Source organism: Peromyscus californicus, unplaced genomic scaffold, assembly GCF_007827085.1.
Source record: "Peromyscus californicus insignis strain IS unplaced genomic scaffold, ASM782708v3 Scaffold_12__1_contigs__length_115047231, whole genome shotgun sequence".
In the NCBI taxonomy this organism is placed as follows: domain Eukaryota; kingdom Metazoa; phylum Chordata; class Mammalia; order Rodentia; family Cricetidae; genus Peromyscus; species Peromyscus californicus.
Genome location: NW_026294413.1, coordinates 48373457 through 48388981, shown reverse-complemented (window position 1 = coordinate 48388981; position 15525 = coordinate 48373457). Strand labels below are relative to the sequence as shown.

Here is a 15525-nt window from a genome sequence, read left to right as displayed (position 1 = left end):
TTCTTGTAGTAGGGTGGGGGTGGGGAGGGAGATGAAGGTGGACCAGGGGTGGAGACACAGAATTCAGTTTGGACATGGAAAGACTGTAGATAGGACTGAGTCTAGGGGCCAAGAAAAGAGTCCCTTGTAAGAGTTTGGAATTACAGGAAGGTGTTTGGAACGGAAATATCAATTTAGAATTTGTTAGTGTGTAAACGGGATTAAAAAAGCCTTGCCACTAGATTTTTCCCATTCATCATTTCACACATATTTATTGTGGTGGCAAGAAGAGGTATTCCTCTGGACAAATACCACTCTTTTTCCCCACTACTAAGCAACAAACCCAAAAGACGCTTTGAAGCACAACTTCCCATTGCGTTTACTAACGTTTTAAAATACTGCATTGTACATGATTTAGATGGTTAAAAAAAATGTAGTACACCTCTTTATAGTCTTTTTAGAAATTATGATGGCTTCAAATTCTCATTAACCAGTATCCCAAGACAACACAGTTAGGTGAGGTTCATCATTGGAGAATGTGAAGATAAATCTGTATTTGTACAGTACCTAGTAACTCCATTGTAAAGAGAATGTTCCCGATGAGACACTGCCACTGCGGCCTTTTCTCTTGTCCATTCCATTCCACTTCCCTTGTGATTACATCCTACCCACCCATTCCTTCTCAGAGATCTTAAGCCACGTGTCCATCTTGGAATAGGTAGTATAGTTATGAGCAGGTAACATCATTCCTGAATCTACTTTCTCGAGCACAGATAAACTGCCCCCCATCCACACAACGCTCAGAAGGGAAAGAGATGCTACTGAATCCTTGCAGAATCTCCTTTCCATGAGGATACTCCCCTGATCAAACAGATGCTAGTGTCTGTCCTTGAGTTATGGCTCAGAGTTCAGTTTCCTTTTTTTTTTGTTTTGTTTTGTTTTCTAGGGGAAAAAATCAATGGAAAATAGGGCTGGTGAGATGCCTCAGTGCTTAAGAGTACTGGCTGTTTTTGCAGGTCTGGGTTCAGTCCCCAGCACTCACATGATGGCTCACAACCATCTGTAACTTCAGTCCCAGGGTATCTGATGCCCTCCTCCAGCTGCAGAAGGCACCAGGCACACACGTGGTACACAGACACACATGGACACAATACCCATATGCATTTTTAAATGGAAAAAAGAAATCTAGTCAGTGGAAATTAGAATCATGCTGTTCTCTTCCCACACTCAGTGGGGTGCTTTGTGCGCCCTTTGTGAAACTCAGAAGCTGCTTTGATGGAGCCCCTTTCACTGATAAAGGAAGCCACAAATGAGGCCACTGTAGAGTCAGAATAGAAACAGCCCCAGCTTCTAAATCAAGAGACTCCCACCAACACCTCAGTTCCCACACTCCCAGAGACACCAAACAATGAAAGACGAGCCGACATCCGAAACTTAAAGATGGAAACAAACATTCAAAAGCCGAAGTTGTTCAAACTGAACACTTGCCTGGGGGCTATTTAAAAACTAAAACTTCTCATTTTCTTCTCTGAAGCAACTGGTATGAAGTTTTCTGTTTTGTTTGCTTGTTGTTGTTGTTGTTGTTTGTTTGTTTGTTTATGTTCTCCAAGGACTAGGGAGATGGTTCAGTGGATAAAGTGCTTCCCATGCAAGGTCCAGAGTTCAAATCCCCAGAACCCACATAAAAGCTGAGTAGGCTTGTTGGATGGCCTGTAACCCCAGCACTCAGGAGACAGAAGCCCAGGGCAAGCTGACTAGAGCTAGAGTACCCACAATTGGCAAGCTCTGGGTTCAGCAGAGAGTCAGCTTTGGAGAGAATGAGCAAGCCATTCAACCCAATCCTCCTCCTAACTTTGTGTGTGTGTGTGTGTGTGTGTGTGTGTGTGTGTGTGTGTGTGTGTGTGTGTGTGTGTGTGTGATATATCTATGGGTGTTTTGCCTGCATGTATGTCTGTGTACTCTATGGTACTTGGTGCCCATGGAGGCCAGAAGAAAGCATTTGTGAGTCACCATGTCGGTGCTGGGAATTCAGTCTGGGTCCTCTGCAAGAGCAGTCAGGACTCCTAACCGCTAAGCATCTCTCTAGCTCCTTAGCTATGGATTTTGCACAAAAAGAAACTAAGACAGCTTTTTTTTTTTTTTTTTTTTTTTTTTTTTTTTGTAGCTTTGGAGCCTGTCCTGGATCTCACTCTGTAGACCAGGCTGGCCTCGAACTCACAGAGATCCGCCTGCCTCTGCCTCCCAAGTGCTGGGATTAAAGGCATGCGCCACCACGGCTCGGCTCTTCAAAGCCTTTTTTACTTGAGAGGAGTCCCTCATCTCTCCTCACACTGCATCTTGTATGTGATAGTCGTTCAGGAAACAGTGGCTGTGACCCCCACCAAGATCTGCTCCGTACTTAGTCCCTGTTTCTTCTCAGCCATTGGTCGTCCTCCACCCCCTTCCCTCTGAATGTGTTCCGTGGAATAATTATATGGAACTGGTCTTTTATACTTCTGTATGCTGTCTCCTCTTTTTGCAAGGCAAACAACTTCTTCAGATCTGACCTTAACTATTGGCTACTGTGAATGAGTCCCCCCTTACTTGGGACAGAATTTGGCTGACCCTTCAATGGTCCACAGCACTTTTTTTTTTTTCAAGACAGGGTTTCTCTGTGTAGTCCTTGCTGTCCTGGAACTCACTCTGTAGACCAGGCTGGCCTTGAACTCACAGAGATCCACCTGCCTCTGCCTCCCGAGTGCTGGGATTAAAGGAATGTGCCACCACCGCCTGGCCTAAGATAGCTTTTGACTGGACCATATCTCTTCCACCAGGACAACCAGATTGTCTCTTCCTGGCTTGTCCCTAGCTTCCAAATCAGTTCAGCCACCGGAAGCCCTGGGACTAGTTAGGAAGGTGGGAAGAGAGTAAACAATGATATTACTCCTTTGCTTTCTCCCCATGGGTCAGCTCGCCCTGGAAGTATCTCTGATCACTCTCTAGATGTACCTAACTACCGAACTTTTCTCCCGGGTTCCAGTAGCTTCTTCCTGCCTCTCCCTACTCCCGCTGATGCTAAGGGGTAAACACCACACTGCTATGCACTCTGGGTAACTGCACTGACATTGGTTTCCTAGAAAGTCTCTTGGTACATACTCTCCTCATAGTTCACGGTGCTTCCTGCTAACCCCAAGAGGATGCTGCAGTCAACATCTGGACCCCGTCATGTGACTTTATAGAACCAAGAAGTGTGTCTTTTAAAACCCTAGGGCTGACTGGGAAGGTCAAGTTTTCTCGTGTTTCCTAGATGTTTGAGAGCCCCAGAAGGAAACAAATGGCCACTCCAGTTTAAGGATAAGTCTAGGATTACTTAATCCTGACAAAACGGTGGGAGGGTGAAGGGAAACTGTGGAACAGGCCCACTGAGTTATTAACAGAGCAAGAACTGGAGGAAATAAATGGTTCTCAGAACCTGGAGGAAGAGAGTGGGAAAGACTTCCGTCTTTGAGTCCTGGCCAGCCCACAAAGAGGCCGCAGCAGGGAACGAGGCAATAGTGTACCTACCATCACTATCTTGTCACCTTCTGATCAAACTCAAGAAGCCAGAGAGCAAAAGCGCTCCTCACTACAGCGCGACATCCATATCTTTTCGCAAAGAGAAAGTCAGGGCTGATGTGAAGGGTAAATGGAAGATAACCATCACCGTCTCCAAGTAAGAAGAATGCATATCAGGACCCAGTCAAGGGACATTTATTAAAATGCTACCACCTCCCCAATTCAGAATTGATTTGTCTGGAGTGGAGTTATGTCATCTGTGTTCTCTTAAAATGTGTACCTTAGGGCTGGAGATAGGCAGTTAAGAGCACTCACTTGCTTTCCCAGTCACCTGGGTGTGGTTCTCAGCACCCATGTGGTGGCTCACAACCATCTGTAACTTAGGTTCCGGGAAATCAGATGCCCTCTTCTGGTCTCCTGGGGTACAAGACACACATGTGGTCACAGACATACATACAAAATCTAAAATTTTTCAAAATTTATTTTAAATGCTTTTCATGAACAACCAATATAAGATCACCCAATTTTATAAGACATACAAATGATCTTGAAGATTTCAAAGGAGGTCATAGAACCCCTTTTCAACACAGAATCAAGCCCAACAGGACCCAATCACTTAAGAACCCTCTATAAAGTGATTGCATTCTGTACAATTATAGCGGCCTCACTGAGAAGGCACTTACCAAAGAAAGAACTGGGTCCTCAAGGACTAACCCTGACGACAGTTGAGCCTCAGAACAAGATTTAAACATTGATCATTATTGTCCTCTTATCCGAGTGGAAAATGCAAGTAATCACCCCCAAAGAAAGGCCTGATTCCTTGAGAACCGTACTCATGAAGCCAGACTCTCAGCCCGTGCCCTGTCACAGCTCCAGAGGCTAAGGCAGACTATATTAGCCAGAGGGCTGTTCGGTGGCAATCGCGTCCTGTGGATATTTCACTTAAAGATCATCTTCTCCATTATGATCCTTGAAGTGAAACCAAGAAGGGGGAAAAATACCCCTGACAACCTGTGCTCTCGAATCTTAGCATCAGACATGCCTGTTAACCCAATACAGTAAAACTCACAAACTCCCGGAATCCTCGAGGTACTCTTAAAATTGAAATTGATTCCGTGAAACTCCTTTCACCTACCTCATTAAGGAAAATTCCACTTCAACTCAGCTCGCCACAGAGAGGACGTGAAGGAAATTAGTGGGTCTAGGAATACACGTTTTTACACACACTGAGACTCCAAGAAGCTGCCCAAGGCAGGTCCAGTCCAATCCAATCCTGATATCTGCCTGCCACTACAGGCTCTGGGTCTAGCAATGGCCAGCTTTCTTTTCTTTTCTTTGGTTTTTTGAGACAGGGTTTCTCCGTGTAGTTTTGGTGCCTGTCCTGAATCTCCTCAAACTCACAGAAATCCGCCTGGCTCTGCCTCCTGAGTGCTAGGATCAAAGGCATGCGCCGCCACCACTGCCCGGCATCTGCCAGCTTTCTTAAGTAATAAAATAGAGGAAACATCTCACACTGTCCAATCTGGCAGTCTATCTGAAAGCCATGTTGCTTTCTGCAGAAGTAGTTTTCCAGTTAACGCACCCAGGATGAACAAAATTTTGAGGAGGAGAGAGTGGGGAGATGGCTCAGTCCATAAATTGCTTGCCTTGCAGGCACAGGGACCTGGATTTGAAGCTATAGTCAACCAGATGAGAACCCATGTGAGAAAGCAAGGCATGGTGCTGTGCACTCGTAACCCCGCTGTTAGCGGGGTGAATACAGGAGTATTGCTGGGGCAGAGTAGTGAGGGGGTGGAGTTCCAGGCCAAGGAGACACCCTGTTTCAAAATAAGGTGAACAGCATTCCTGAAGGGTGACACCAAGGTTGTACTCTGTCCTCCACATGCATGTTCTCATATGTACACACACACACACACACACACACACACACACACACACACACACACACACACTCAAAGGGAGTAGGTGGTGATACAGAAGGTAGGTTCCTGCCTTGAGCTCCTGCCCCCAGCTTCCCTTGATGGTGGAGTGTGAGCTGTGAGACAAAGTAAGCCCTTTCCTTCTCAAGTCGCTTTTGATCAGTGGTTTATCTCAGCAGCACAGAAGCAAACTCATAAAGACGGGCGAGGTAACCGAAAGGCTGCATTTGGCTGCAGACACTGGAACTGGAAAGTGTATGTTGATCTATACGGTAAATGGATTGGTGCGGCTGGACTCCTGGGTCCTGTTCACTGGCAGGCTATTAATCTTCCATGGGGCCTTGAGCCAGAGCTTTTAAATGTCTCCTATCAATTTCTTGGCACGAAGAATGGAAATAAAAATATGCCTGTCTATTAGAGCCCAAACTCCTTTCTGTTGACAGATCCCACTGTAGCGAATATTGGTGGCCCTCTCTGCGACGAAATGTTGCTCACAATGGGTGAGAAGTCAAAGGGATGTCAGGAGGCACTTAAGCTGCCCTCAGCGTGGACTCTAAAAGCACGCGCACACGAGGGGCCGGGAGGTCAGGTGCTGAAGAAAGCCGTTCTTTTTCACAATAACAAGAAAACTGGATCTGGCAGATCAACCATTCCTTTTTCTTAATTCCTTGCAACTGTCCATGACGCTTCTCCTCTGCCAGGAATCTCCTGCGTTTACCACTATGTCAATGGCAGTGTCTTAGTTAGGGTGACTATTGCCGTGATGAAACCCCGTGACCCAAGCAACTCGGGGAGGAAAGGGTTTATTTGGCTTCCACTTTCAGGTAACAGTCCGTCCTTGAGGGAAGTCAGGGCAGGAACCTAGAGGCAGGAGCTGATGCAGGGGCCATGGAGGAGTGCTGCTTACTGGCTTGTTCCTCATGGCTTTCTTGGCTTGCTTTTTTTTCTTTCTCTTTTTCTTTCTTTCTTTCTTTCTTTCTTTCTTTCTTTCTTTCTTTCTTTCTTTCTCTCTCTCTCTCTCTCTCTCTCTCTCTCTCTCTCTCTCTCTTTCTTTCTTTCTTTCTTTTTTTTTTTTTTTTTTGAGACAGGATTTCTCTGTGTAGCTCTAGCTATCCTGGAACTCTCTCTCTGTAGACCAGGCTGGCCTTGAACTCAGAAATCCACCTGCCTCTGCCTCCCTAGTGCTGAGATTAAAGTCGTGCGACACCACTACTGGCTTCAGCCTGCCTTCTTATAGAATCCAGGACCACCAGCCCAGGGTGGTACCACCCACCATGGGATAGGCCTTCCCACATCAATCGTTAATTAAGAAAAGTACCTTCAGCTGGACTTGTAGAGGCATTTTTCTCAGTTGAAGTTCCTTCCTTTCAGATTACTCTAATTTGTGTCAAGTTGACGTAAGACTAGCCAGCCCAGGCCATCAGCAGGAATGTGCCTTATTGTCCCTCCATAGCTTAAGGACATGGACGGAAAGTAACTGACTGGCCAGAGACTGCGTTCTCAAGTCCCTGTGAGCTAGGCTGAGGTCATGAGACTGAGTTCCAGCCAAAGCTATGTCCACAGAGATGACACATGCCCCCACAGCATCACCTCCACAGCTCAGCGGAGGGACTCCTGCGGTCCACTTGAGATAGTACACGCATCTCTCCCTCCTGTGAATCAGTGAGCATCACACACTTCCAGAGACTCAGTGTGGTGCCTCCCTGGCCTCAGCCTGGGATAGGTCACCCTGGAAATTAGACTGTGTATATTTGTTGCTTTTGCCTTACCCTGACCACAGAAACAACTAAAAGGAGGAAGAGTCCATTTGGACTCATAATTTGAGGGGGTTGGGGGCCATCATCAAAGCATGATGGAGCAGCTCAATTCATGATAGCAGGAGAGCAGGATGGCGCCTGTTCACATCACAGCAGACCAGGAAGAGAGGCAGGAGCCCGAGGTTGAGGATAATCTTCAGAGGCTCACAGGCCTGCAGGTCTCACATCCCCTCAAACAGCATTAGCAGATAAAAAAACAAGTGTTCAAAAGATGAGATGTAAACCAAAATACTTGGTATCCACTGAACTACTATAATATGCCAACATCTTTCACATGACAAATATTTTCTTTTCAAGGCTGAGGATCAAATCCAGGGCCCGAACATGCTAGGCAAGCACTCGACACACTGAACTACATCCTCACCCCACACAATCTTATTCTCAAGAAAGGAAGAATCAGCTCCACTTAGCAGAGTTTCAGAACTGGAATCAAAGAAGTGATTTGTCCAAGGTCAAATAACGCAGTAGTTCTGAAGTTTGAAGCCAGGTTTTCTGGCTTGGGCTGCAATGATGGTAACATTATTCCACAGATCCCTTTACCAGACAGCATGCCAAAGGAATCTCCAAGTGCCATTCAGCTGTTACTCTCAACCCCAGGCATTCAGCGCAGAATATGAGGGTCACCATGTGCAACCCACCAGCCCATAAAGGGCAGCCTACATGGGACTCTGAGAAATTTTAAAGGGCAGGAGAAGGAAAGATTTCTCCAAATTGTTTGATCTACATGAATGCATAGGCCATGGGGTATGACCATCTGTCCACCACTACCCTTGTATAACTGACCACTGACTGCCAGGTGTCATGCCAGCCGGCGTGGATTAGGTAGTGTAGAACCAAGTTCAATGTATTTAATTATTCAAATTGGAGCCTTTAATGTTCAATAATACTAACAGCATACTATAAACTTGGGACACTGAAAAAATGAATGACCAGAGAGGAAGTAAGAATAAGGTCGTTAGTGAACCTGATTCATGCTTGACTCACGTGTAATACTCATTTGCCCAGCAGACTCTGTCAACCGGCTATTGATATCCTTGAAAAATTCATGCACCTGGACACATATGGATTTGTGATCACGTGATCCACCACAGAGAAACCTCACACAGCCCTCTCTGTGAATACTGCCCTTTGCTGGTTCCAATCAGACCAATACATTCCAAATCTGCTGGCTAGAGACAGGGGGTACATCGCAGTTACCATGGCAGCCCCCAATGTCCCCCTTGAGAAGGGCTTCCATTTGCCCATACCCTCTGCTACAGGACCACAGCACATATATCACTCTAGCTTCCCGAGGGGGCTCCCAGACTGTCTGTGCTATTGATTGTTTTAGCAATTTACCAGGTAGGGAATTAGAGTTATGGGTTGGTAATTTCCTGTCTATGTCTTCCTTCAATTGCTGTGTCGCTTGAATGCCCTGATGGTGATACAAGAGCTGGGTATTTATCTGCAAGATTTGTCAAAACTCGCTAATTGTCAATATGCCTCTAGTTGATGTTACATACAAGATCAGTTGCCAAAAAAGCTCGTTCTGAGAATAAAGAAAAGATTCTCCTAGATGGTGACAAAGCCGGGGAAAGGTAGCTTGGCATTATATTCTCCAAAGAGGCAGTCGGAGCGGGGACTATGCCACAAGAGAGACTACATGCAGCGAGCATGCGCCTTGCTCAATTCCATCCCCACTGCGATGTGTCAGTTTAGCCCATAAAATCATCAGTCAACGTAGTCAACCAAAGAAAGGCCAAGAAACACAGAAAAAAAAATAGTCCTTGTGGTCATGTATTGTGTCTTCCAATATTGTGCACCCTAATAAAGTTTATCTGAGGATCAGAGGGAAAAGCCAGCCACTATAGTAAACACAGAAGTCAGGCAATGGTAGCACATGTCTTTAATCCTATCACTCAGGAGGCAGAGGTCCATCTGGATCTCTGTGAGTTCAAGGCTACATTGGGAACAGAGCCAGGGATGGTGGTCCATACCTTTAATCACAGCACTAACCATAGAGGTCTAGAGGTCTGTACAGACAGACAGGAAGTGACAGAGCTGGGCAAGACAGGAAGTGATGTAGTTGGGCAGAGAAATGAAATGAGATGGCAGAACAGAAAGGCATATAGGCATGGGTATACAGGAAGTAGGTCTCTTTGGAGACTGAGGGCTGGTAAGGTGAGGTTGGCTGTGGTTTTTCCTATTCCTCTGATCTCTCAGGTTTCACCCAATATCTGGCTCCATGTTTTTTTTTTTTATTAATAAGACCGTGTATCAGTTCATCTTACAGGTCCTCACAGGGAATGAATGCCAGCAAACACCTCCTCCTCCTCCTCCTCCTCATCTTCAGCTTCCTTCTCCTCTTCCACCTTTTGCTATTCTTTTTATTATTATTATTATTTGAGATTATTATTATTATTTGAGATTATTATTATTATTTGAGATTATTATTATTATTATTTGAGATAAGATCTTACTATGTAACCCTAGTTGGTCTGGGACTTACTAGATAGACCAGGCCGGCCTCAAACTCACAGAGATCTACCTGTCTCTGCCTCCCAAGTGCTGAGATTAAATGCGTGCCTTTTATCCTCTCCTCAATCTTGGATGAACTGAAATCTTTTGTTCCTGGGCTGGAATGACTTGCTCCACTCCAAACCCTACTCTCGACTCATGGATTAGTGAGACAAGCCACTAAGACCCATTTAATTTCGTCAATGTCCTCATGCCCCAAAGAAATATTAGCAAAGAGTCTAACCAAATTCACCTACGAAGTGGCTCCGTACTGTCTTGAGCCAAAGTTTCATGACATACCTTGTATTTCCCAACCTTTTTAGGTCCCTAAGAAACTCACATGGCTAACTGTGGTGCCTATTAGCATGCCAAAGTGTACACTGGCCTCTAGGCTTCCTTAGCACCTGTTACAGAGTCATCCTGGCTGGCATACACACACACACACACACACACACACACACACACACACACACACACACACCACCCTACCCTAAACTTCTCATTCTTATAACAAGCCTATGTTTCAGCTATGTGTTCTCTTGGTTCCTTTCTTGTTCCTGTACTCCTGACTCTTGGTTCTCTCTCTCTCTCTCTCTCTCTCTCTCTCTCTCTCTCTCTCTCTCTCTCTCTCTCTCTCTCTCTCTCTCCCCCCCCTCTCTCTTTTCTCAGTCCTTCACTCGTCTCTTGGTCCACTTGCCCTCTGCCTCTGGCTGTTCTCTCCCTCGTATCTACAATAAAAGCCTTCTCGTCAACCATACCTTGGGGCAGTCATGTCCTCAGTTTCATTCAAACCTTATTAGCATTATGGAAATATCAGTAGCACAGATACACAGAAACTCAATCAAGTGGGAAGTGTGCAAAGCTGTGGTTTACTCCTAAAAGAGTGGTTCTTTGGCTTCCCAAGTGTTTGGCAGGAACCTCCAGCTCACTCCTGCTTGATCCAGAAAGCCCCAGTTTTCTCTCTCCAAACCCGCCCTCTCAGAAAATCTCCAACAAAGAAAAGGCACCAAAAAGCCCAGTTCTGCATTCTTGGCAGCTGGGACAGCACCTCCCCTGAAGTTGCTGTGGCCCAAGTCCCCGCCTAAAGTGTACCATACTTGGGCACAAACCCAGCTTATGGAGGGCATGTCATTGTTATGCCCAGACTGCAGGGACCCCCAAAAGAGAACCACAGAGACCGAATCGTGTGTGTAAAAGCAAAGAGCTCTTTATTACTTTATTATTCAAGCTCCAGGGCTTGGTCTCTCTGTCTGTCCGACGCAGCAGTGAGAGCAGAGAGCCCAGAGCCTAGGCAGGGTGGGGTTTTTATCATAGCAGAGGTTGGGGTGAGGAGATTTCCAGGGTTCAGGACCCTGATTGGCTGACATTTGTCTAGGGGTATAGGGAAAGTTTGGAATGTCAGATATTTCCTCTTAGATGCAGGCCCCATTGAGTGGGGTCAGCTTATGACTCTTCCTGGGTCCAGGTGTTGCCTGCCAGAAGCTGTGTCTGGGCCTCTAAGCCTGTCATGGCAGCTGTGTGGCCATGCTGTTTTGAGGCCCCTCTACATCACACCCTTCACCTACAGGGTACATAAGTGCTCTGCCTTAGGTCAGCCAATGATTTTCTGCTGCCTCTTCTCCCACTTTGATCTCTGGGGACTGGAGAACTCACCCGGGAGTTGCTTTGCTCAAATAAACCTGTTCTTTTACTTTTTCAATTCGGCTGGATCTGGCTTACTGTGTCAGCAGAGAAACCCGCTATCGAGGTACAGAAAACCTATTACCAAGAGCTAAACACTGTCCTTTGGGAGGAAAGGCGGAGTCTAAAATTCACATAAAACTTACGGAGTTTGGTAGCAAGTTATGTCTTCTAGAATAGTGACAATGGCAGGTGGTGAAAACTAGTGACCAAGAGGTGGAAAAAGGTCCAGAGAGGGGAGGGCTGAAAGGACCGGGATCAGCACAGAGCACACCAAGACCAAGTTCTCAGTGCAAAGGAAATTTACTGCCCAAGAGGGACAGAGGGCGGGGATAAGGGACAAAGACAGAGACAGAGGACAAGGGAGAGGGGGAAGGGGTATTTGCCCCTGAGGGACCAAAGGATGCCTCTGGATGGAGAGGAGATAGACGTGCCCTAAGGCAAATGGCAGTTTATAAATGGAAAGGGGGAACACCCCCACCCCGAGTTAGGATGAGTTGGTTTGTTTTGATTGGGCACGTTAATTAGGTGAGTCAAAAGGGGGCATCTGGTTGCTGAACATCGGTACTTTGATAGCTGGACCACAGTAGTCAGCCTCAGGAGGAGGGAGTGGACTAACAGGGAACAGACCTTGGTGGCCAGCTTTAGGGATGGAATCTAATGGTTTTTAGCAAGGAAGAGGGAATGGGGGAAGGGCAAGGCCTGCCAGAGCCATGTTTGCCGTGCTGCAGTCTGTTAGCACCCTTCGATGACCAAAGACCAACCTGTGTTTTTTATAATATTGTCAAGGGCCAGATTTGATGTGGGCGTCATGGAGAGAGCCACCTTCAACAGTCAAGCTTTGTCACAACTCCTGAGTTTAGAAGTTTCAGTCCGTCCGGGATCTTGACTTCACTGCTTTTGTCCCCCACCCTCACCCCCACCCCGGAAAGGTTATCTCACCCTGGCAGCAGCGTATCATGTGACAAGAACCTGATGACCAGAAAGCAGTGCAGAAGACACAGGAAGAGGAGAGGCTAGTGTCACCAAACCCCCTCTAAGGACACACCTCCAATGACCCAAGACCCACCACTAGACCCTGACTCTTAAATGTACCACCGCCATCTCCCGATAGTACCAAGCTGGTGGGGACGAACTGTGGAGGACTGTCAAGACCTGAACCGTGAGGCCGCGTGGACTGAGACAGTGCCTGCTGTTTGTCAGGTGGAATTAAGTATCGCCTCCAATCACACTAAACGCCCTGCCCTGCCTTTGCACACAGTTTGATAGAAGTAGCAGCCTTCGAGGAACTGGTGTGGGCTAAGGAGAGGCACCGTACTCCCGGCAGACAGAGCCCTTCTCTCAACCCCTACAAAGCACCTGCTGCCCCCCTATACCCCCATACCCTGCCTGGGATACCCCAACTGTCCTGCCGCTTACCACTGTAGCCTCGGGCCCTCTGCCGTCCTCTGTGCCTGGCCGGGCCGCCTCTTAGGGCCTCCTGTAATTAACCAGGAGTATTTCAGACCCGTATTTTGATTCATCTCACAGATTGATTTTCTAAATTATGTGTCAGCATGAAGGTGTTTAAAAAAAAAAAACCACTTAACTCAGCAGCAATTAACTGCAAAGCTTTTAAAGCTTAGTTTTCATCTCACAGGTCTTTGAGAGCCAGAAATGATATCAGTAGCTGTGAAATCAAGTTGTGTTTAATCCCCGGCTAAAACGGCAACAAATGGCGTGAGTGATCTTATTACTAAGGCGACATTTGTTAAACTTTCCCTTTTCTGTTGCACTTCTAGCTGCCAACATTTCTTACACACACACACACACACACACACACACACACACACACACACACACACACGTGTTTACTACAAATGAAAATATATTGGGGTAAAATTTAGCTAGAATGGGCATTGCTCATAAGGAGTTATTGAAGAGAGTGGTCAAGATCTCTGAGCTCTTCTAGAATGTCAGCACATAGTTTTGGACAATGCTTAGGTATAGGGCAATTTAGCAGCTGTAGTGGAAGTTTTCCGGTGTCCCGCCCAGTCCTGCAGCTGCTCAGACCCAAGTAAACACACAGAGGCTTACATCAATTACGAATTGCATGGCCATGGCCTATGGCTCAATTTTATTGCTAGCTAGCTCTGTAACTAAACTCAGTCTATTTCTATTAATCTTTATGTCGCCACATGTTCTGTGACATTACCTGTGTGCCATTACATGCTGCTCCCTGGATGGTGGGATGGTGTCTCCTCCGCCTCTGCCTTTCTTCTTCCTTTCTCTCTCTTCAGTTTCCCGCCTAGCTATGACCTGACTTGCCATAGGCCAAATGGCTTTTTTTATCAACCAATCAGAGCAGCACATATTCACAGCAGACAGAAAGCTCTCCCACAGCAAGTAACATCTGCCAGGCATTTTCCAAGGAGGCTAGGCCTCTGAAAATATGGCCATCAGAAATGTGACTCTCAGACATTTGAAAACTTCTCTGTCTACTCAGAGAGGCCCAGTTAGCAAGAAGCCAATTATTTTCAGCAACACAAAGCATTTGATACCACTTTTGGGTCAGAGCCCGGGGGCGTGTTGTACCCCAGGATGAGGTGAGAGATCTACTAGTAAAAGTGCAAGTCAAGGATGACTGGGATGCCTGAGGCCGGAGGACTGTCCTCCATCGCCTCATCTCACAGGAATTTGGAGGCTGAGACCTGACAAAAAATGTCCCCTGCATGGTCTCCCACCTGCCAGGCACCAAGCAGGCTCACAGAGCTTTCTGCTCCCATGGCCTCTCTCAAGTTGTCTTTGTGCTAACCTTAATCTCATTTCTCATTCCTCTAACAGGTGAGGAGTCGGGGGAACAGTCACTCTTTATGATTGACCATCATTCTGAGGCTCCCTTGTCCCTTCGAGCTCACACTCCTAAACTCCCTTGGCCTCATATTTTGTTCTGTTAGATATACACCATTATAAATCAATGTGGTTTCCTTTTCGGCTCGACTAGCAGGAACCACAGAACCCACATGCTCTGCTTTAACGTGATAGAGCTCACAGCAGCTCACCTTTTCCACCATCTTTGTCTTACTTTGTCTCCTGTCTCGTGCTCATGACAGGGATCTTGACTATTACCTTTTAAACACTCCTTATGAGCCATTCCCATTCCAGCTAAATAATAACACAATATTAGTATTTGTTCTTCCATCGTTCCTTGCGTATAATTTTTACAGCAAGTCACGAGAGAGAGAGAGAGAGAGAGAGAGAGAGAGAGAGAGAGAGAGAGAGAGAGAAACAATATTTATAGAGAACAAAATCACCTTTAAATTATTGATTTTTTCCATTTTGGAATAGCCCAGCCTCTGAGACCTCCCTGTGTGGACGTCCTAATTGAGCAGTGTGGATCTGGGGGTGGCGCTCTTCAGTGAGGTGATTAGCATGGCACACCAAAGATCATAACACCTCCACACCAAAACCCCACTCCCTGAGAGTCAAGCTGCCTCTGCCTCCCGAGGAGAGCTCTCCATCTTAGCAATGATGATGGTGCTCGCTCCTCTCTGTTACCCTCTTGTTATGAGGATCAATGGGACAGCGTCTATGGACTGTTGGATCTCCTTGGGGGACAAGGCTCTGTAGCTGTAATTATCTTTATTGACAGCAACACAGAGCTGTGGCAGGCTTTTCCTGGTACAATTCCTCATCGTCCTGCTTGTCCCGGCTTCTCAGGGGCTACTGGAGCAGGTGATAGGTTCCACACACTGGCTTTGTCCTGCTGTCAGAGAACATGCTTAACCTCCGCACCAATAAAGGACCAAAGCTCTGTACAAAGGAGTGCTCACGTGTAGAAAGGGTCGAAGAAGGCTGGGAAGAACAAACCGTCACCATGGCCAGTAAAGAAACTCCTGATCTTGTGAGGGTCTCTCCCGAGCAGGCGCGGCTGCTCTGATCTTAAGACAGCCATGGCTGTGTCGTTCCCAGGGGACATCATTCTACGGCATCACAGCATAGGCCGTACAGGCCTCAGATCACTGGAGCTAGTCTGCGGGAAGATAATCCCTTCCCTGGGTGACAATGCTTGCCTGGGATTCTGTTCGTTATGCTGGCAAAAATAAATGATGTGTCCATCA

General features: G+C 46.7%; 1 long non-coding RNA gene across 1 annotated transcript in view; it reads left to right on the top strand.

Moving 5' to 3' along the window:
* The window catches only part of LOC128107159 (uncharacterized), a 21969-nt gene extending 6444 nt beyond the window's left edge, over positions 1-15525 (top strand). The window contains exon 2 of the long non-coding RNA XR_008216986.1: positions 12215-15525. This is a non-coding gene — a long non-coding RNA (uncharacterized LOC128107159). The remainder of the gene's footprint in view (positions 1-12214) is intronic.